At 41.8% G+C, this 19,628-nt stretch overlaps 1 protein-coding gene across 1 annotated transcript in view; it reads right to left on the bottom strand.

The window, feature by feature from the left end:
- LOC140725142 (spectrin beta chain, non-erythrocytic 1-like) overlaps positions 1-18,034 on the bottom strand; it is a 332,123-nt gene extending 314,089 nt beyond the window's left edge. The window contains exon 1 of the mRNA XM_073040207.1: positions 17,806-18,034. The gene's annotated coding sequence lies outside the window, so the exon portion shown is untranslated. The remainder of the gene's footprint in view (positions 1-17,805) is intronic.
- Positions 18,035-19,628: the final 1,594 nt, after the last annotated feature.

Genomic DNA, 19,628 nt, shown 5'->3' with positions numbered 1-19,628 from the left:
AACACAAGAGATTCTGCAGGTGCTGGAAACCTTGAGCAAAACACAAAACACTGGAGGAGTTCAGGAAATCATGCAGCATTTATGGAGGAGAATAAACAGATGACATTTTGTGATGCAAAACTATGACTGATTATTCCCTCCATAGATGCTGCCCGACTTGCTGAGTTCCTATCCTACAGCATTTTGTGTGCTGTCCTTACACTAGTTGACAAGCTGAAATGTAACACGGCCAAAAAGGTCAAAATAAATAGCGGTTTTTTTTTAATTGTACAGTGAAACAATTGTGGGCTGCCACTTGTTACTTCTGAAAAAGTGGGAGAAATTACATTCCTTTTTGTGATCACTTCAGCAATCCGAGTGCAGAAGAGCCTTCAGTTTTGTTTACAAGCTAATGCAGTGCACAATTTCAGTGCTAATTGCAGAAAACAGAAATTGGGCAGAATTGATGACATCCATGTGAAATGCAGATTTGATGCCTGGTTTGCCAAACTGGCAATGTACTTCATAATCATGCCTCTTCATTTAAAAACACAGAAAACACCCACACTTTATTTCCATAACATTTTCATTCCTATCCAGCAAAGACAAAGACCAGCAACAAATATAATCATCATGTCCCTGCAGTTTCTCCATCTATTCAATCACTGGACCTGGGTAATCGTGGCTAGCCCAACATTTTGTTCATTCCTAACTGCCCTTGGAGAACACTTATAAGAACTAAGATCCTGCAGATGTTGGAAACTGGGCAATAATCTACTGTAGAAATTCAGCTGGCTGAGCAGCATCTACAGCGGGGGTGAGTGGCAAGTTAGGATCTGTTGACATTTCAGCTTGGAGCTCTGCATCCGGTCAGAGAGTGGAAGGGGAGATGGCCAGTATAAAGAGGAAAGGGGCAACAGTGCTAAACTCAATGATGATTCAAGATCTATCTGTATTCATCTCAGCTAAGCACTGATATTTGCTATAAACCCACTGACTCCCACAGTTACTTAAACAACAACTCTCCCCACCACATCTCTTATAAGGATGCCAACCCTCTCTCCCAATTTCTCCATCACTACAGTATCTGCTGTCAAGGTGAAGCCTTCCACTTTAGGACATCTGAAATAGAAACACAGAAAACCAACAGCTCAATACACGCCCTTCGGCCCACAAAGCTGTGCTGAACATGTACTTACCTGAGAAAATACCTCGGGTTACCATAGCTCTCTATTTTTCTGAGCTCCATATACCTGTCGAGGAGTCACCTAGAGCACCCTATCGTATCTGCCTCCACCACCGTCACCAGCAGCCCATTCCACGCACTCACCACTCTGAGTAAAAAACTTACCCTGACATCTCCTCTGTACCCACTTCCAAGCACCTTAAAACTGTGTCCTCTCATGCTAACCATTCAGTACTGGGGAAAAGCCTCTGACTATCCACATGATCAATGCCTCTCATCCTCCATCGTTCCAAGGAGAAAAGACCAAGTTCACTCAACCTACTCTCATAAGGTATACTCCCCAATCCAGGCAACATCCTTGTAAATCTCCTCTGCACCTTTTCTATTGTTTCCACATCCTTCCTGTAGTGAGGTGACCAGAACTGAGCACAGTACGCCAAGTGGGGTCTGACCAGGATCCTATATAGCTGCAACATTACCTCTTGGCTCCTAAATGCAATCCCACGATTGATGAAGGCCAATGCATCATATCCCTTCTTAACCACAGAGTCAACCTACGCAGCAGCTTTGAGTGTCCTATGGATTTGGACCCCAAGATCCCTCTGATCCTCCACACTGCCAAGAGTCTTACCATTAATACTATATTCTGCCATTATATTTGACCTACCAAAATGAACCACCTCACACTTATCTGGGTCGAACTCTACCTGCCACTTCTCAGCCCAGTTTTGCATCCCATCAATGTCCCGCTGTAACCTCTGACAGCCCTCCACACTATCCACAACACCCTTAACCTTTGTGTCATCAGGAATTTTACTAACCCATCTCTCCACTTCCTTATCCAGGTCATTTATAAAAATCACAAAGAGTAAGGGTCCCATAACAGATCCCTGGGGCCCACCACTGGTCACCAACCTCCATGCAGAATACGACCCATCTACAACCACTTTCAAGCCAGTCCTGGATCCACAGAGCAATGTCCCCTTAGATCCCACGCCTCCTTACTTTCTCAATAAGACTTGCATGGGTACCTTATCAAATGCCTTGCTGAAATCCAAAAACAATACATCTGCTGCTCTACCTTCATCAATGTGTTTAGTCACATCCTCAAAAAATTCAATCAGGCTCGTAAGATTGCTTTTTCAAGATTTGTTGCTTCCTTTCTGCTGTGGTTGATTAAGAACACTCACACACCTCCTCTGTTTTTCACCTTACCTTCCTCCAGACCAAACAGTGGTTAAAAATCCCCTAGTCCTCTCCCTTTACTCCACGAGCTTCACATCCAGAACATCATCATTCATTATTTCCATCAGCTACAACAATATCCCACAATGTCTTCTCCTCACTCCAGCTTTCCTCCTTCTGCAGGGACCACTCTCTCTGTGACTCCCTGGTCCACACAGCCCTCCCCACCCACATATCCCTGACCCCTGGGACTTGCTCTTACACTCCTCCCTCACTACATCCAAATGAGGCAAAGATTCATGAACATCTCCTCCCTCACCTCAGCTACTGCATTTATTGCTCCTGATGTGGCCTCCTCTACACTGGTGAGACCAAGTGTAGATTTTTGAGCAACCATTTTTCAGAGCATTTCTACTTTCCAAAATGGCTATCCCAAGCTCCCAGCTGCATGCCATTTCAATTCTCTTTCCCAGTCTTTCACAAACGTGTCCATCCTTACACTTCTCCACTACCGTGGTGAGGCCTGACATATACCAGGGGAATACCACCTCATATTCTGGCAATGGCGTGAATATTTTCCAACTTTAACGTTCAATAAGATCATCACTGATTGGAACTGAGCTTCAGCACTTTCCTGCCTGCCCTCAACTTCCCTGTAATACAAAAATAATTTGATCACAACCTTCCACCTATTCAGTGATTCAATGCCTTCAGCTCTCTGGAGTAGATTCGTGACCTCTAAGAGAAAAAAATCTTCCACATTTCTGTCTTAAACAGAAGACACCTTACTCTGAAAGATGTCCAAGGTTATTGGTCCTCTCAAAAAGAAATTTGCTGACGATACAACTATTGTTGGTAGAATCTCAGGTGGTTACGAGAGGGCGTACAGGAGTGAGATATGCCAACTAGTGGAGTGGTGCTGCAGCAACAACCTGGCACTCAATGTCAGAAAGACAAGAGCTGATTGTGGACTTCAGGAAAGGTAAGATGAAGGAACACATACCAATCCTCAGAGGGATCAGCAGTGGAGAGAGTTGAGTAGCTTCAAGTTCCTGGGTGTCAAGATCTCTGAATATCTAACCTGGTCCCAACACATCGATGTGGTTATAAAGAAGGCAAGACAGCGACTATACTTTATTAGGAGTTTGAAGGGATTTGGCATGTCAACAAATAAACTCCAAAACTTCTGTAGTTGTACCGTGGAGAGCATTCTGACTGGCTGCATCACTGTCTGGTATGGAGGGGCTACTGCACAGGACCGAAAGAAGCTGCAGAAGGTTGTAAATCTAGTCAGCTCCATCTTGGGCACTCGCATACAAAGTACTCAGGACAGCTTTAGGGAGCGTTGTCTCAGAAAGGCAGTGTCCATTATTAACGACTTCTGGCACCCAGGACATGCCCTTTTCTCACTGTTACCATCAGGTAGGAGATACAGAAGCCTGAAGGCACACACTCAGCGATTCAGGAACAGCTTCTTCCCCTCTGCCATCCAATTCCTGAATGGACTTGAAAACTTTGGATACTACCTCACTTTTTAAAAAATTACACATTATTTCTGTTTCTGCACATCTTTTTAATCTATTCAATATGCGTAATTGACTTACTCATTTATTTGTTTTTTAATTTATTATTTTTTAAATTTTTTTATTATTTTTTTTCTCTCTGCTGGATTATGTATTGCATTGAACTGTTGCTGCCAGGTTAACAAATTTTGCGTCACATGCCGGTGATAATAAACCTGATTCTGATCCTGAATAAAACACTCTCAGCATCAATTATATCAAGTCCCCTAAGAATCTTTTGTTACTGTAAAATCACACCTCATTCTTCCAAAATCAAATGAGTATAGACCTAATCTTGCCATTACAATTAATAAGACAACCTCTTCATCCCAGGAATCAACTTAGGGAACCCTCCTTACAAATCATTCAGTCCAATTGTTTTCAGTTTTGGTAAGGAGACCAAAACTTAATGATTTATCCTGATGCAGGCTCACAAGTGCATTCTCGATTCTGTACTCCACCTCACCTTGCCATGAAAATCAACATTCAAGTTACTTTCTTCATTCCTTGTATCTACAAAATGGCCTTCTGAGTTTCATATGCAGAGACACCCGGATCTCTCTGTACTGCAGCATTCTCCAGTTTTTCTCCATTTAAACAATAAACTGCTTCCCTATGCCATGCCTCAATAACATCATATTTTACAACACAACAAACGAAGTGTTTGTCCACTTAGCCAATCTAATGATATCCCATAGCAGTATCTACAGTGCTGTGCAAAAGTCTTAGGCATGTATACTTAGCTATGGTGCCTAAGACTTTTGCACAGTACTGTAGTAATTTTATGTATTGCACTGTACTGCTGCCACAAAAAATAAATAAATTTCATGACTTATGTGAGTGATAATAAACCTGATTTTAATAGAACATTAGAAAGTTTTTGATGAGAACAGGCCATTTGGCCCAAAAAAGCTTGCCAAATTCCTATTCACATAGTGTGATAAAATAATTATTGGGTTTAGGTTTCAAAGTCTCTGAGGTACTACTCTCAACTGTAAAACTAGGTACTTTATTCCATGTGTCCACAACATGCTGTGTAAAGAAATGCTTCCTGATGTTAGTCTGAAATCTTTTAGACAGTCTTCACCTATGGCCCCATGTCCTTGATGATGGAATTTTGAAATAGAAGCTGGAATTCAAACACTTCTATCAAGACTCCTCTCACTCTATGTCTACCTAGGCTAAAAAGATTTAATTCTTTCAATCGTTCTTCATAGCTCATATCCTGCAGACCTGGAGTGTGTCTCGTCACCTTTCTTTGAACTCTCTCCAGTGTCCTTACATCCCTCACAAAATATGAAAACCAACATCATACACAGTGTTCAAGGTGTGACCTCACAAATGCATTATACAGCTTAAAGAGAACGTCTCTAGACTTGAATGCCACTGAGTGCATTATATAACCCAACATTTATTAGCCTTCCTAATGGCATCTAAGCATTGTCCAGATGTTGACAGTGATGAGTCTACCAGGACACCCAAATCCTTCTCATACAGTGCACTTTCTAACTCAAGACCACCCACTGTATAATTATATCTCATATTTCTACTCCCTGTGTGTAATATTTTACATTTACTTACATAAAATTTCACCTGCCATTTATCCCCTCACATCTGGATTTTGTTTAGATCTAACAGTATTGATTCTGCTGTCAGAATGTTATCAGCCTATCCCCCTAATTTTGCATCATCTGCAAATTTTATATGGGTCTCTATTGTGGATTGAGAGGGGGAAGGGGGCAGGGAGAGGGGAAATCATAGTTGGGAAAAGGGGAAGGGAGAGGGGAGGGAGAGGAAAGCACCAGAGAGACATTCTGTAGATTGGAATCAAATGACCTTGCCTGATGTCTCCGGGCTAGGTGAGTCTGCATTCAAACCAGACCCTGCCCTGGCATTCCTTCTCTGCCACCTGCCCCACAGCGCTCCACCCTCATCATTCCCAACATCCTGCCAGATTTGCAAATTCACTCTCCACTACACATTGACAAAGATAGTACTGTACAAAAGTTTTAGGCACCCTAGCTATGTGTACATATGTATTTCTAAGATTTTTGCACAATACTGTATGTCTTCACAAATTACTTTCCTACCCAACTGCAAACTGTCAGCAAGCTATTTACAGTACATGGTTCCCTCAACTACTATATAGATTGAAAACAGGTGCATCCCTATGATAATCCCTGTAGCAACCCAATAATTGCAACCTGCAATCTGGAAACGATCTATTTATTCTGACTGTTCTCAATTAGTTAGCCAATACACTGCCAACTCTAATAAATCACCCCCATTGCCTTGAGATCTTAGCTTGTACTCTTTGATGTGGCATCTTATCGAATACCTTTTGCAAATCTAAACTCAGTATATTTACTCCTTTATACATCAATGAGCTCCATTAAAATGGAGATAATGTTGTCAAACACCACTTCCAAAACATGGACTCTTGCATGGGTCCAGCTATGCCAACCTTTTATCCTTTTCGTCAGCTACATGGGAGAGTCTACACCGACATCACTCCCCAATTCTTCCTACACTACATCGTCAAATGCATTGATGCTACTTCATCCACCCATGCTGAGCTTCAATTTCAAATCATTGCCTTCAACTTCCACCCTATCCTCAAATTTACTTTGTCCGCTTCCAACACCTCTCTCCCCTTTCTCAATCTGTCTCCAACTCTGGTTGATATATTGATATATTTTGCAAACCCACTGACTCTCATAGCTATTTGGACAACACCTCTTCCCACCCTGTCACTTGTAAAAAAAAAATGCCATTCCCTTTTCTTAGCTCCTCCATCTCTGCCACATATGCTCTCAGGATGAGGCTTTTCATTCCAGAACAACTGAGATGTTCTGCTTCTCATACAAATGGAGGGTGCAATAGTTTGATCTAAAACCAGTGTATTATGCCTGAACAAGGGGACTACAGTGGAGGAGTTCAGTAGGGTAGACTGGGAGCACAGGCTATATGGTGGGATAGTTGCAGAACAGTGGAAGACTTTCAAAGAGACTTTTCATGGGGCTCACCAAAAGTATATTCCAGTTAAAAGCAAGGACAGTAAAGGTAGGCAACTAAGAAAATAAAGGAAGGCATCAAACTAAAAGCTTGTGCGAACAAAGCTGCCAAGAGTAGTGGGATACGGGAAGGTTGGGAAAACTTTAAAATACAACAAAGAACCAGTAAACGAGCAATAAAGAAAGGGAAGATAGATTATGAAAATAACTAGCACAAAATATAGAAACGATAGTAAGAGTTTTTATAATTACATAAACTGGAAAAGAGTGGCCAAAGTGAACATTGGTCCCTTGGGAGACAAGCAGGGGGAATTGATGTTGGGTAATGAGGAAGTGGGCAAGGCTTTGAATGACTATTGTGTTGGTGTTCATGGTGGAGTGCATGCTGAAGAGAGATGATATGGACGCGATGGGAGGTGAGGACCTCAATATCACTAAAGAAGTAGTGCTGAGCAAGCTTCTGGGTCTAAAGATAGACAAGTCCCCTGGTCCTGATGGAATGTATCCCAGGGTACTGAAAGAAATGGCAGTGGTTGTAGTTGAGGCTTTGGTGATAATTTTCCAAAATTCTCAGGACTCTGGGCAGGTCCCGGCAGATTGGAAGGCAGCAAATGTCACACCAGTGTTCAAAAAATGATGTAGGCAAAAGGCAGGTAACTATAGGCCAGTTAGTTTAACACCTGTAGTTGGGAAAATGCTTGAGGCTATCATTAAAGAAGAAATAGCGAAGCATCTGGAAAGAAATGGATCCATCAGGCAGACACAGCATGGATTCAGCAAAGGCAGGTCCTGTTTGACAAACTTACTGGAGTTCTTTGAGCACATAACAAGTGCAGTGTATAGAGGAGAACAGATGGACATTATCTACTTGGATCTCCAGAAGCCGTTCGATAAAGACGTAAAAGACAAAATCCATAAGATAAGGATGCAGAGAGTTGGAATGATGTATTAGTATATTAGAGGATTGGTTAACCAATAGAAAGCAGAGAGTTGGGTTACATGGGTGTTACTCTGGTTGGCAATCAGTGGTGAGTGGTGTGCCACAGGGGTCAGTGCTGGGCCTGCAACTGTTCACAAATTACAAATGTTTGTACATTAACGATCTGGAAGAGCGGACCGACTGTAGTGTATCTAAATTTGTTGATGACACTAAATTGAGTTGGAAAGCAAATTGTGCAGAGAGATATAGATAGGTTAAGTGAGTGGGCAAGAGCCTGGCAGATGGAGTACGACATTGGTAAATGTGAGGTCATCTACTTTGGAGGGAAAAATAGAAGAAGATAATTATTTAAATAGTAAAAAATTGCAGCATTCTGTTGTGCATAAGTACTTGGGAGTGCTTGTGCATGAATCACAAAAGGCTGGTTTTCAGGTGCAGCAGGCTATCAAGAAGGCAAATGGAATGTTGGCCTTCATTGCTAGAGGTGTTGAATATAGGAGCAGGGAGGTTATGCTGCAACTATACAGGGTACTGGTGAGGCTGCGCCTGGAGTACTGTGTGCAGTTCTGGTCTCCTTACTTGAGGAGGGATACACCAGCTTTTGAGGCAGTGCAGAGGTGGTTCACCAGGTTGATTCCAGAGATGAGGGGGGGTCAGACTATGAGGAGAGATTAAGTCACCTGGGACTGTACTCAATGAATTCAGAAGGACAAGAGGAGATCTTGTAGAAACATAAAATTATGAAAGGGATGGATAAGGTAGAGACAGGAAAGTTGTTTCCACTGGTAGGTGAGACTAGAACTAGGGGACATAGCTTCAAGGTTCAGGGGAATAAATTTAATACAGAGATGAGGAAGAACTGCTTTTCCCAAAGAGTGGTGAATCTGTGGATTCTCTGCCAATGAAGCAGTGGAGGCTACCACAGTAAATATTTTTAAGACAAGGATAGATATTTTCATAGTAGGAGAATTAAGGATTATGGGGGAAAGGCAGGTAGGTGGAGATGAGTCCATGGTCAGATCAGCTATGATCTTATTGAATGGTGGATCAGGCTTGATGGGCCAGATGGCGTCAGGAGTGCTTTGGAAAGTCATAATGCATTCGCCATCTCTGCAGCCTTTTCTTTTAACTATGAGGGCCATCAGTTCCTGGATTTTGGGGGGGTACCTTTAGTCTGCCTCATATTTTACTTCTGATGAAAGTTGCTCACATTCCTTCATCACATCAAAGTTATGAGCAGTCCTTTAAACTTCACAGGTGCAAAGGAAACAGTACAAAGCAAACCCTTCAGTGGTGACTAATAAGAAAGGAGCTTCTGGAAAAATGTAAATAAAATTAATTCAAAAGTGAAAAATTGATGTCACATAGATGGGCCAGTATGACTAAGAAAGGCACTTCTGAGACAGTACAAAGAGCTAGGATTGGAATTACAAGAAGAACCATAAAGGTTATATTTTTAGAGTATCATCTGAGGCACATGCAGATTAGTTTAGGTTCGACATGATCAAAGAGTTGAATGTATGGCACAAAGATTGATGATGGAGAATTTAATTTTTCCAATGCACGGGTCACTAGAGAAAGTCCTGGGGAAGGAAGGAACTATTCTTTTGGGACAGGCTCCACTTGAACTGACCAGAGTGAAATGGATCTTGTATTGCTTAAAGAACTTTCAGCAATATCATAGGGTTGGGAGAGGATTCAGGTGTTCCTTCTTCTTTCACTCTCCCTCTCCAGCCCTATGAAAATATGCTTAAACCGGTACTGAACAGGCAGTGTGGTTTCCTGGATTCACACTTCCAGCTGTAAAGTGATTGCCTTGATTATAATGTGCTCTATCACGGCTGCATTCCTCTTCCCTCATCTACCAATTCGAATGACCTCATCCATCCCTCACATGTAGTTGCACCCTCCTGTATCTAATCACTCCTAAATTGACAGTACAAAACCTAAGGGGTTGACTAAAGTGTTCAGGTAACTTTCTCCCTCCCTGATACAGCATGTCCAAAGCTCAGTTTCAAGATCGAAGCGAGTGAAATCTCCCTGATCTGCAAGCACCTACTGCTGATGTAGAAGTATAGCGCAGTGATGTGGTCGGACAGCCCCAAGTACTACATCTTCATCGTATCATCATCATCATCATCATGTGCCGTGTCATAAGACCTGGGTGATCATGGTCTTTGAACATGATTGTTCTTGGCACTTCAACATATGGTCTCTGAATTATTAAGTAAATCAATTATGTTTCGCAATTTATATTTTCATTCAGCTAGATTATGTTTCTGGAGGGCTGTCATTATTATTGTGACCTTTTTCAAGGTGTGTGGGAGGAGGGGGCAGGGGAGGAACAATCCATAATCAACAGGTAATTCTTGCCCTCTCCCACTTCACACTTGTTTTCCAATCTTTTGATTTAGATTTTTCCTTTCTTTTGTGTCTGTTCTCCTGATCAGCCACCAGACTGGACTGCAGTCAGTGGAATAAAGTTCAGTACCATTTCAGCCACCAAACATCACCCCTTTAAAAGGGCACAAACCTCAGACTGGTTATTTTTGTTGCTATCCACTCCAGGCTAGTAATTGCCCAGGCAGTGATGCATAGCTGCTGCAACATGGTAAACTGCACAAGGTTTTCCTGCAATCTCTAATGTTTTCAGATGCACGGGGACCACCAATTACACAACGTCCATCCATGTCCCCCAGGTCTTAAACTCAGAATTTATTTTAATGTAAGCCAACTGTCAAAAGAATAATGGTGCATTTATACAGATAATTCTAGAGGAAAGAAAATAAATAAAAGCTATCTAATATTGGGTATAAACAACTGCAAAGATAATGCAATGTGCCTGTATGCTGAAATCTTTACACAATGTGGTGTTATACTAACATCTGAAAGCGGGAGCTGAAAGAGAGTTCAGAGAAGAGGAAAATCTTGCCCTGCTCCAGGGGTAAGTCACACTCTTGCCTCCAAAAATCATGATTCCAAATCAGAGCAACAATGTTAACTTAACGCACAATTTATAACTCAAATTATGTAGCTCAGTATGTACAATAGTACGGTTTCTTAGCTGATCTCTGTTGGGAGTTGAAAACTGATCACCCATTTGAATTCACTCTTTGAACAGAACATACTTGAAAAAAAGCTTTTCAGAAAAATAATTTTATCTTATTTTGTCATTTCAAATATTTGAATTAAAATATGCTACAATATAATCACAGAGCTTTAAAAAATTTTTAAAATTGCTTTGAACAGAAAGGGCAGTTCACTCTAAGATTCGAATATCAAATGAACATGAGAAAAAATGATAATATTTATAGACATAATAGGAAATAAACAGATTCTGCAGTAGAGCTTAAGACAGCTGTTGACAATTTTTTTTACTTCAGCTTGGGAATCAATTTCTGATCTAAATTTATAAAGTACCAGGCAAATTTTTAATTAACTGATTTTTAAAAAACTTTATCAAAAGCATTTTCCCATCCCCCCCCCCCCCCCCCCCCCAAATGAGCTGTCCAGCAATACGAAGCTTCTAAACCCAGCATGATGGCCTGATTAGGGTGCAGCAGAGACATAACAATTACCTAAACAAGGCAAGGGATCAAGGAACATCAGCTGAAGACGGTGGAGCCTTGGCGGTGGTGGCCCTATTCACAGATGAAATCACCCAATGCCTTTCAAAAGTCTGTCTTCTAATGGGGGGGATACAAAAACTACTCTAATATTTAAATATGCAAATAACTCAATGAGAAACTAGGATATCATCATGTAGTTCAAAACTGATCAAGTCCAATGAAAAATTCATATCTGCAATTTCTAACTTCTAACAGAAAATAAATGCATTATGCTGCAGAGCTTCAGACAGCTCAAGGCAGAGTATTAATAAATAGTGCAGCTCTGCACATTTTGTTATTTTTCCAGTTCTCTGCATATCATTATGTGGAAACCAACAGATATTATAACTTTTTTTTAAGTTCTGTGCCATGTTTGTTTTCATACCATATTAGATAAGGACAACTAAAGAAATTCTAAAAATTGTTGGATCAGCACTTACATTGCTATTTTAAATTCTGCTTTATTACTTTATCACCTATTAAACAGCATTTATTTGTGCTGCAATAGCATTCTTAGACTTCATTATCCAAGCTAAGACACATCAAAATGTCTCTCCTGAGGTAGGCACTTGGAATTACCGGAACATCTGGTTATGTGCAACTTGGAATTACTTGAGTGTGACAGCAAGAACTAAATTAATTTTTTTTACATAATTAGTACCCCAATTTGCTTCAATGGGATATATAGTAGACACCTTCATAGTTTATAAAAGGGATGATGTTTCCCTGAGCTAAGTAGTCTGGAATCAAGTCTCAAGTCTGGATACAGAAATCAATTCCAAAAGCAGTGCCTTTTTGGAATTCTCTACCAAGAGAGCTGAAGAGGCAGAGAACAGTAAATTGTTAGATAAAAGGGAACAAGAGATGTGAGGTTAGTGTAGGAAAGTGGCACTGAGATAAAAGATCAGTCATGGTTCTGTTAACTGGCACAAAAGACTCAAAGTGCTACATGAACAACCCTGCTATGTCCTTGTGAAGGACTTTAATTTTGTGGATAGAGTGGAGAAGTCAGGGCTGTTCTCCTTGCAAATGAGGTCATCCATGAAGGACCTAGTAGAGGTATTTAAAATCATGAAAGATTTGGACAGAATATGTAGAGAAGAACTGTTTCCATTCATTAAGAACCAGAAAGTAGGGAATGGAGGTGACAAAGAAATAAAAAGTTGGGTGGCAAGTAATAGGAACCAGAATTAACGGCAGAGGCAGCATCAACAGGGACCTTAATAAGGAAATTATTTTCAAGTTTATGTGGAAAGGTCGGGGGAGCAGAACTAACTAGATTGCTGTAATATAGAGACAATATATACATACTCAACAGACTGAATGACGTCCATCAAAGCCCTAATGATTCCAATGACAACTAAAGACTTGACCTATAAATGAGATCTGGAAAAACAGTGATTCTTTACACACTAAATGGCAAAGTAGGCTCATAATAAACAGGCAGGGTTATGCCAGAGAAAGGCAGAGAATTACAGGTTAGCTCCCTGAACATGACTTCAGCCGGATGAATTTTAGTAGATTCAGCCATGTGTTTTCCAGGTATTGTTTCATTCTGAATTAATGATGATTGCTGAATTCCAATATCTCCTTTTGTGGTCCTGTTCCATTTCTTTTAATAATATCTGTGCAAAACAACTGTAGAATTTTGCCATTTTCAAAGCCTTTCCTGTATGGAACATAATAGTGTTTTTGAATGGGGCTCAATGACATTTTTGTGTCAAAGACAGTATTTTAGATTTCTCTGGCAACTAGACACTCTGCTTATGTAATTTGCTCAGCGGCCTGCAGAGTATTAAACAATGCAACTTTCCCAAAGGTCAGCAATCCAATTATTTGAGAAAACAGCTGAGCAGGATTCACCATACATATGTACACTGTGGAACACTTTCTGTTGATCACACAATTCAATTTCTTTTCATACATGCTAAAATTGGGCAACAAAGTTAAACCATCACTAAGTTTTATTTTCTACTCATACACCAAATAGGTAGGAGCATTAGTACACAATTTGACCCTTTGTGCCGGCTCCATCTTTCAGTGCAATAGTACTATCTATCACTATTACCCAGTCATGCCTTTTGTATCAAGAAATCTTTGTCCTCTTCTTAAATATGTTCGGCAACTTGGCCATTCTAGCCTTTTTGTGGTTGAAAATTCAAAAGGTTCGCCACACTCTTGGTGAAGAGGTTCTTCCTTACCTCAGTTACAAATGACTTTTTGCTTTTCCTGAAACTGTGACTCCTTATTCTGGTGTTCTCCAAGGGAAGCACCCTTTCTGCATCTAGCATGTGTGTTTCAATGAAATCTCTCATTCTAAATTCTAGTGAATATAGGCATAGTCAATCCACTCCCTCCTCGTATCACTTCATGAGTTAAAGTAAGATATCCTTGCTCTTTAACTCCAAACCTCTTGTACTGAGAGTCATCATAACATCCATCTTCATCACTTTGGCATCTGCCTTCAGTGAATGGGGTACAAGGACCACATTGTCGGTACGTCAATTTGCCTGATTTATCACAATTTAAATAATATTTCATTTTCTGTTTTTATTATGTATTTAGAGAAATAAGATAAATCTAGATAAATGTAAATACATGCATTTACTATGTATTTAGTCATTCACTCAACTTGACAAAATCACCTTAAAGCCTTTTTACATTCACCACACAAATCACAATCCACACAAGTGTTGTCATAAGGCTTTGAATTTATTACCTTGGGTTTCACATTTGAATCATTCATTCATACTTTGAATAGATGGGACTCGAGGACTGATCCCTGTCTTCCATGTCAATTCCTACTTATCCTCAAAAGGTGGTGATGAGCTAACTTCTTGAATCAATGTTGTCTTTGTGGTCATAGGGCTCCCACAATGGTCAAAAATTTGACCTAGCAACAGTAAAGTCTGGTGATACATTTTTAATTCCAGAAAGAGAGATGATAGGTGAAGCCAGGTGGGTAGAAAAGGTAAAGGGCTGGAGATGAAAGAATCTGATAGGTGAGGAGAGTGGACCATGGGAGAAAGGGAAGGATGAGGGGCACCAGGGGGAGATCATAAAGAGGTGAGAAGCGGTAAATTTTATTTTAGTGGAAGGAGACATTGATGTTCATGCCATCTAGTTGGAGGCTACCCAGAGGGAATATGAAGAGTTGCTCCTCCACTCATAGTGGTACAAGAGGAGGCCATGGACCAACATGTCAGAATGGGAATGGGAATTGGAATTAAAATGTTAGGCCACTGGGACATTCCACTTTTGGTGGAGGGAGCAGAGGTGCTCGATGAGGCGATTCCCTAATTTACAACAGGTCTCACCAGTGTAGGCAAGACCACATTGGGAGCACTGGATACAGTAGACGACCCCAGCAGATTCACAGGTGAAGCGTTGCCTCAACTAGAAGGACTGTTTGGCACCCTGAATAGAAGTGAGGGAGGAAGTGAATGGGCTGCTTGCAGGAGAGACATTAACAGGGAGGGACAAATGGATAAGGGAATCATGGAGAGATCAATACCTGCAAAAAGCGGAGAGTAAGGGGGGGGGGGGGAAGAGATGTGTTTGTAAAGATGTGTGTAACACCCTGGGAAAGGTTTCACTGCTAACGTCTTTCTGTAGAAGCAGTGTTTGGGTTATGGTTAGAGATGACGGATGCTTTGGAATGTGAGCTGGGTCTTTTGCTCGGTGAGAGATGGAGAGACGATGCTGGAGAGAACCGGGCACAGGATACGACCGGGTGGCGAGATTGTGATTTGATGGAGTCAAACGGTGAGATCAACTGAGGATCAGTGAATTGAGCTCCCACTGGTGCACATTTGACTAATTATAATGGGCCCTTCTTGTTTTCTCTTTCCTTTCTTTACTAACCCTTTTGTTAAGATTCATAAATATAATTCCTTTAATCATATGCAGTGCGCTGTCTGTTATTTCTTGGCACCAAATTGCGCAGCATCCATACAAACCTGGGTCTGCGGTGAGACAGCCATCTCAATCTCACCGGTTTGGCGGACCCGGAGTGTGTCCTCCCTGGACTTACGAAGCCAAGGAGACTAGCAGGGTTTTGCGTGTTTGGTGGTAGCATCCCTTCGGACATGGTGGAAGTTGCAGAGAACAATGGGTGCAAGCGGAGACTCATGGGGAGGCAGGTGTATCACTGTTAAGGCAGTGGGAAGATGGGGTACGTGTGGACGCCTGGGGAATGGAAGAGATGAGAGTGAGGGCAGCACCAATGGTGGAGGAAGAGAAACCCCGCTCTTTGAAGGAGGACGACATCTCTGATATCCTGGAAAGGAAAACGGCATCCTGGGAACAGATGCGATGGAGATGAAAAGGGAATAGCATTTTTGCATGAGACGGGGTACGAAAAGGTATAATCAAAATAGTCACAGGAATGGGTAGGTTTATAAAAGATGTTGCTCAACAGATTGTCTCCAGAGATGGAGAAAGAGAGACCTGGAAGGGGAGTCAGAAATGGAAAAAGTGAATTTAAGGGCAGAATGGAAGTTGGAGGCGAAGTTGATGAAATTGATGAGCTCAGCATGGATGCATGAAGAAGCACCAATACAGTCGTCAATGTAGCAGAGGAAGAGTTGGGGAGCATTACAGGGAATGACGTCCTCCTATCCTTACCTAACACCCCACGGATATCCGCATCCAACACATCATTGTCCACAACTTCCACCATTTCCGAAGAGATCCTACCACCAAACACGTACTTACCCTCTCCCCCCTTTACTCTCCACTTTCCCCAGGTTCTGATCCCTCCATGATTCCCTTATCCATTCATCCCTCCTGCTACTTGCCCCTGCAAGTAGCCAAAGAGCTACATCTGCCCCATTCACCTCCTGCCTCCTTTCCATTCAGGGCCCAGACAGTCCTTCCAGGTGCGGCAACACTCCACCTGTAAATCTGCCGGGATCACGTATTGCATCCAGTTCTCCCGATGTCGCCTCCTCTGCAATGTGAGACCCGTCGTAAATTCGGGGACCACTTCATCGAGCACCTCCACTCTATCCGTCAAAACCAGAACGTCCTGATGGCCCAGCATTTTAATTATGATTCCCATTCCGACATGCCCCCTCAAGGTGGAGGAAGAACACCTCATATTCCATCTATGTAGCCTCCAATCCAAGACCATGAATATCGATTTCTCATTCTGGTTAAAACATTTTCCCACCCCCTGCCCTCCGCTCTTCTTCTTTTCCCCACTGTGGCTTCTTACCCTTTCTTGCCTGCCTATTACCTCCCTCTGGGTCCCTTCCTTCCCCCCCCCCCCCCTCTGCTGTAGTTCACTCTCCTCTCCTGTCAGATCTATTCATCTCCAGCCCTTTACCTTTTCCAACTATGACCTTCTCGCTATCCTTCTTCCCCTCCACCCTCCCCATCTTTTTATTCGGCCGCTCTCTCTCTGTCTCTTTCTCCCCCTCCCTTTCCTGCCCTGATGAAGGGTCTCAGCAGGAAATGTTCATTCCATGGATGCTGCCTGATCTGCCGAGTCCTTCCAGCATTTTGTGAATGTAACTTTGCGAGGTGTTGTTAAGGAAGCTGTGACAGGTTACTCCAGTGCTTTTTAAAGATAATAAAAGCTGAGAGCGTGGTGTGGCAGAAGGGCAGTGAGTGAATATTAAGAACAATAATTGCGAAATAGTTAAATAAGCTATTTTATCCTGGATTCACTTCTGAAGTGCTGCTGAAGTTCCACTCAGCAACTGGGAAATCTTTGAGAAGTCAAGAAATGAATCACTCACACTGTGCAAACGTACTTACGCCACATCTGAATGTTGTCTAGGTCATGCCCGCACAACTATGGTCTACAGTATTTCATTATTTGTGGAGTTGCAGATGGAATCGATTATCATACAAACAAATATAGATCAGTTTTGAGGGCAGGCGATATATCATTTGCAGTCAATTGTAAATTATTCCTCTATATTTAAAGGTTACTGTCAGCTTAACGACCCAACACATGGATTTTTAAGCAGTTTCATTTCAACAAAAGTCAAGAGCTCTCCTCTGGATTCAAACTAAGGAATAAATGTTCGGAGAAGGTGAGATTGACAGGAAAATACTGAAAGAGGTTTCTAAAATTAGCTCTGAAACTATTATTGTGCCCCCGTAAAAAGATAACTTACCGACGTCAATCCGAGCAGCAAATTCAACAAAGCCACCTTACTTTCTCTTTTCACACAACGATAGTCTAATATTACTGCAATTACATTAATTTATACCACAGTCTTCAGACAAGCAATCGTATTTAGCGCTTAAACAATCAGCGGATTCAAAGACTGCATTTGTCAAACTGTTACAAATAAAACGTGTGTCAATTAATTCCTACCTTTCCTGGCGAGTGAAGTCAGTTTTCTACTCAAATTGAAAAACGTTGGGAAGGTAGGCAAGGAGTTTCTCTTTTCCCTGTCCTTCAAACAGCTTGGTGTACGCAGAGTGCTTTACAGAGATTGGGAAGGTGCTGCTGCCTCCCAACCCAGACCGAGTCCGTTCGAGCAATGAAGCAAAACTGAGCATCAGTCTCGTCCAGTCCCAATGTCACCCACCGATCGGACGCGGCACTCAATGCGCGCCGCCGGCACCAATGCCGCCAGTCTCCTCTAAAGGCGTCTGAGCCCGACCGGATGTAGACCGGGAGTGCGTATGCCCGTTAACTGGAGAGTTCCAAAAGCTCTTAATCACTCAGGTATTAACGATTGCCAGCATAATGATGCCGTGACCTCCCTTCACTTCCAATAGGCACCCAACAGTATTCCTAACAGCCCATATATTACCTGATCTAAGTGGTTTGGCGATTGAGTGAAAAGAGGTCTCACAGAAAAGACGAAGCTACTGCTTGCTGGAATACCGATGTTCTCTCACTTCCAGTACCCGTCTCTTAGCTTCTCTGCATCTCCGAGCTCAGCTTTGTGCACTGTTCAAAGGTACAATTTAATGTCAGAGAAATGTATACAATATACATCCTGAAATGTTACAAAGAAGCTGAGCGTAAGTTCCCCAAACAATGCCTTCCAAGTAAGCAACTGCGACCTTCCAGATCTAACATTGGATGAAACAACGTGAGAAATTAGACCAAGTAGTAATTCTTGAATTAGCTGCGCTAATAAATGACTGATAATGATAATGATCATGGCTGATAATGATACTGGCCTCAGCTCCACGTTCCTGCCTCCACTCTCCAGCGGAGCAAAACGTCCATCTGACTCTGCCCTGAAAATGTTCAATGTTTCAGCCTACGCAGCTCCCTGTGGTAGAGAATAACGAAGATTCGTGAACCTCTGAGGTGAATGATCCTCCTCAAATCTATCCTAACATGATGACAAATTATTCTGAATATGTATTGCTAAGTTCTAGATTCCCCCAGAAGAAAACGTTTTCTCAGCATCTACCCAGTCTAGCCCTTCAGGATTATGTAACTTCCCAGAAGATCAGCTCTGGTTCTAAACTCCAGTGTGGGGACCCAATTTTGTCTCCAATCAATCACTTCATCATATAGTGATGCTATTGAGAACTTGCAATGTAGGTACATCCCTACTTAAGGGAGGAAATAAATACTGCTGTCATGGTCCTGGTTCTGATTCTACACTTGCTAAGGAGATTCAGCCTCCTGATCCTGCCTCCCTGTTGGAGTCCTGCACTTGGGTCTGTTTTCCTGCCACGTCTGTGTCACAACTGCCTGTTACATTACAGGTATGGTCCCTGTATTTGTATGTGCCAACCACTTTGTAATAAAGGCTAACAAAATCAATCATTTTAAGTTGCAAACCTACCATTCCTATTTCCACTTTTGCTAAATCCATTTTTGCTTCGTTATATTTCCCACCATAGTCTGCTTTTGATTTAGACCACTGTGACTTCCAATCACTTGCTCTCTCCTGGTTTCTGCCCTGAAGTTGCACTTGGGTTTGTTCTTCCTCCCACCATCTTCCTGACCCCCTCATCAAACTTTCACTTCACAACTTAATATTTGTCAGCAATGTTTTCCTATACAAATGGAGGATGATCAACCAGAATAATTTTAACTTGATTTCTTCCTCCACACATGCTGATTTGACTGCTGAATATTACCTTTTTTTGTATTCAGTTTTAACCTGCATTTGAAAGTTTAAAAGATTACTTTTTATGTACAGTTGCAGTAGAAGTCAATAAATT

This window comes from Hemitrygon akajei, chromosome 3 (assembly GCF_048418815.1).
Source record: "Hemitrygon akajei chromosome 3, sHemAka1.3, whole genome shotgun sequence".
NCBI lineage: Eukaryota > Metazoa > Chordata > Chondrichthyes > Myliobatiformes > Dasyatidae > Hemitrygon > Hemitrygon akajei.
This window is presented reverse-complemented; position numbering and strand designations above follow the sequence as displayed.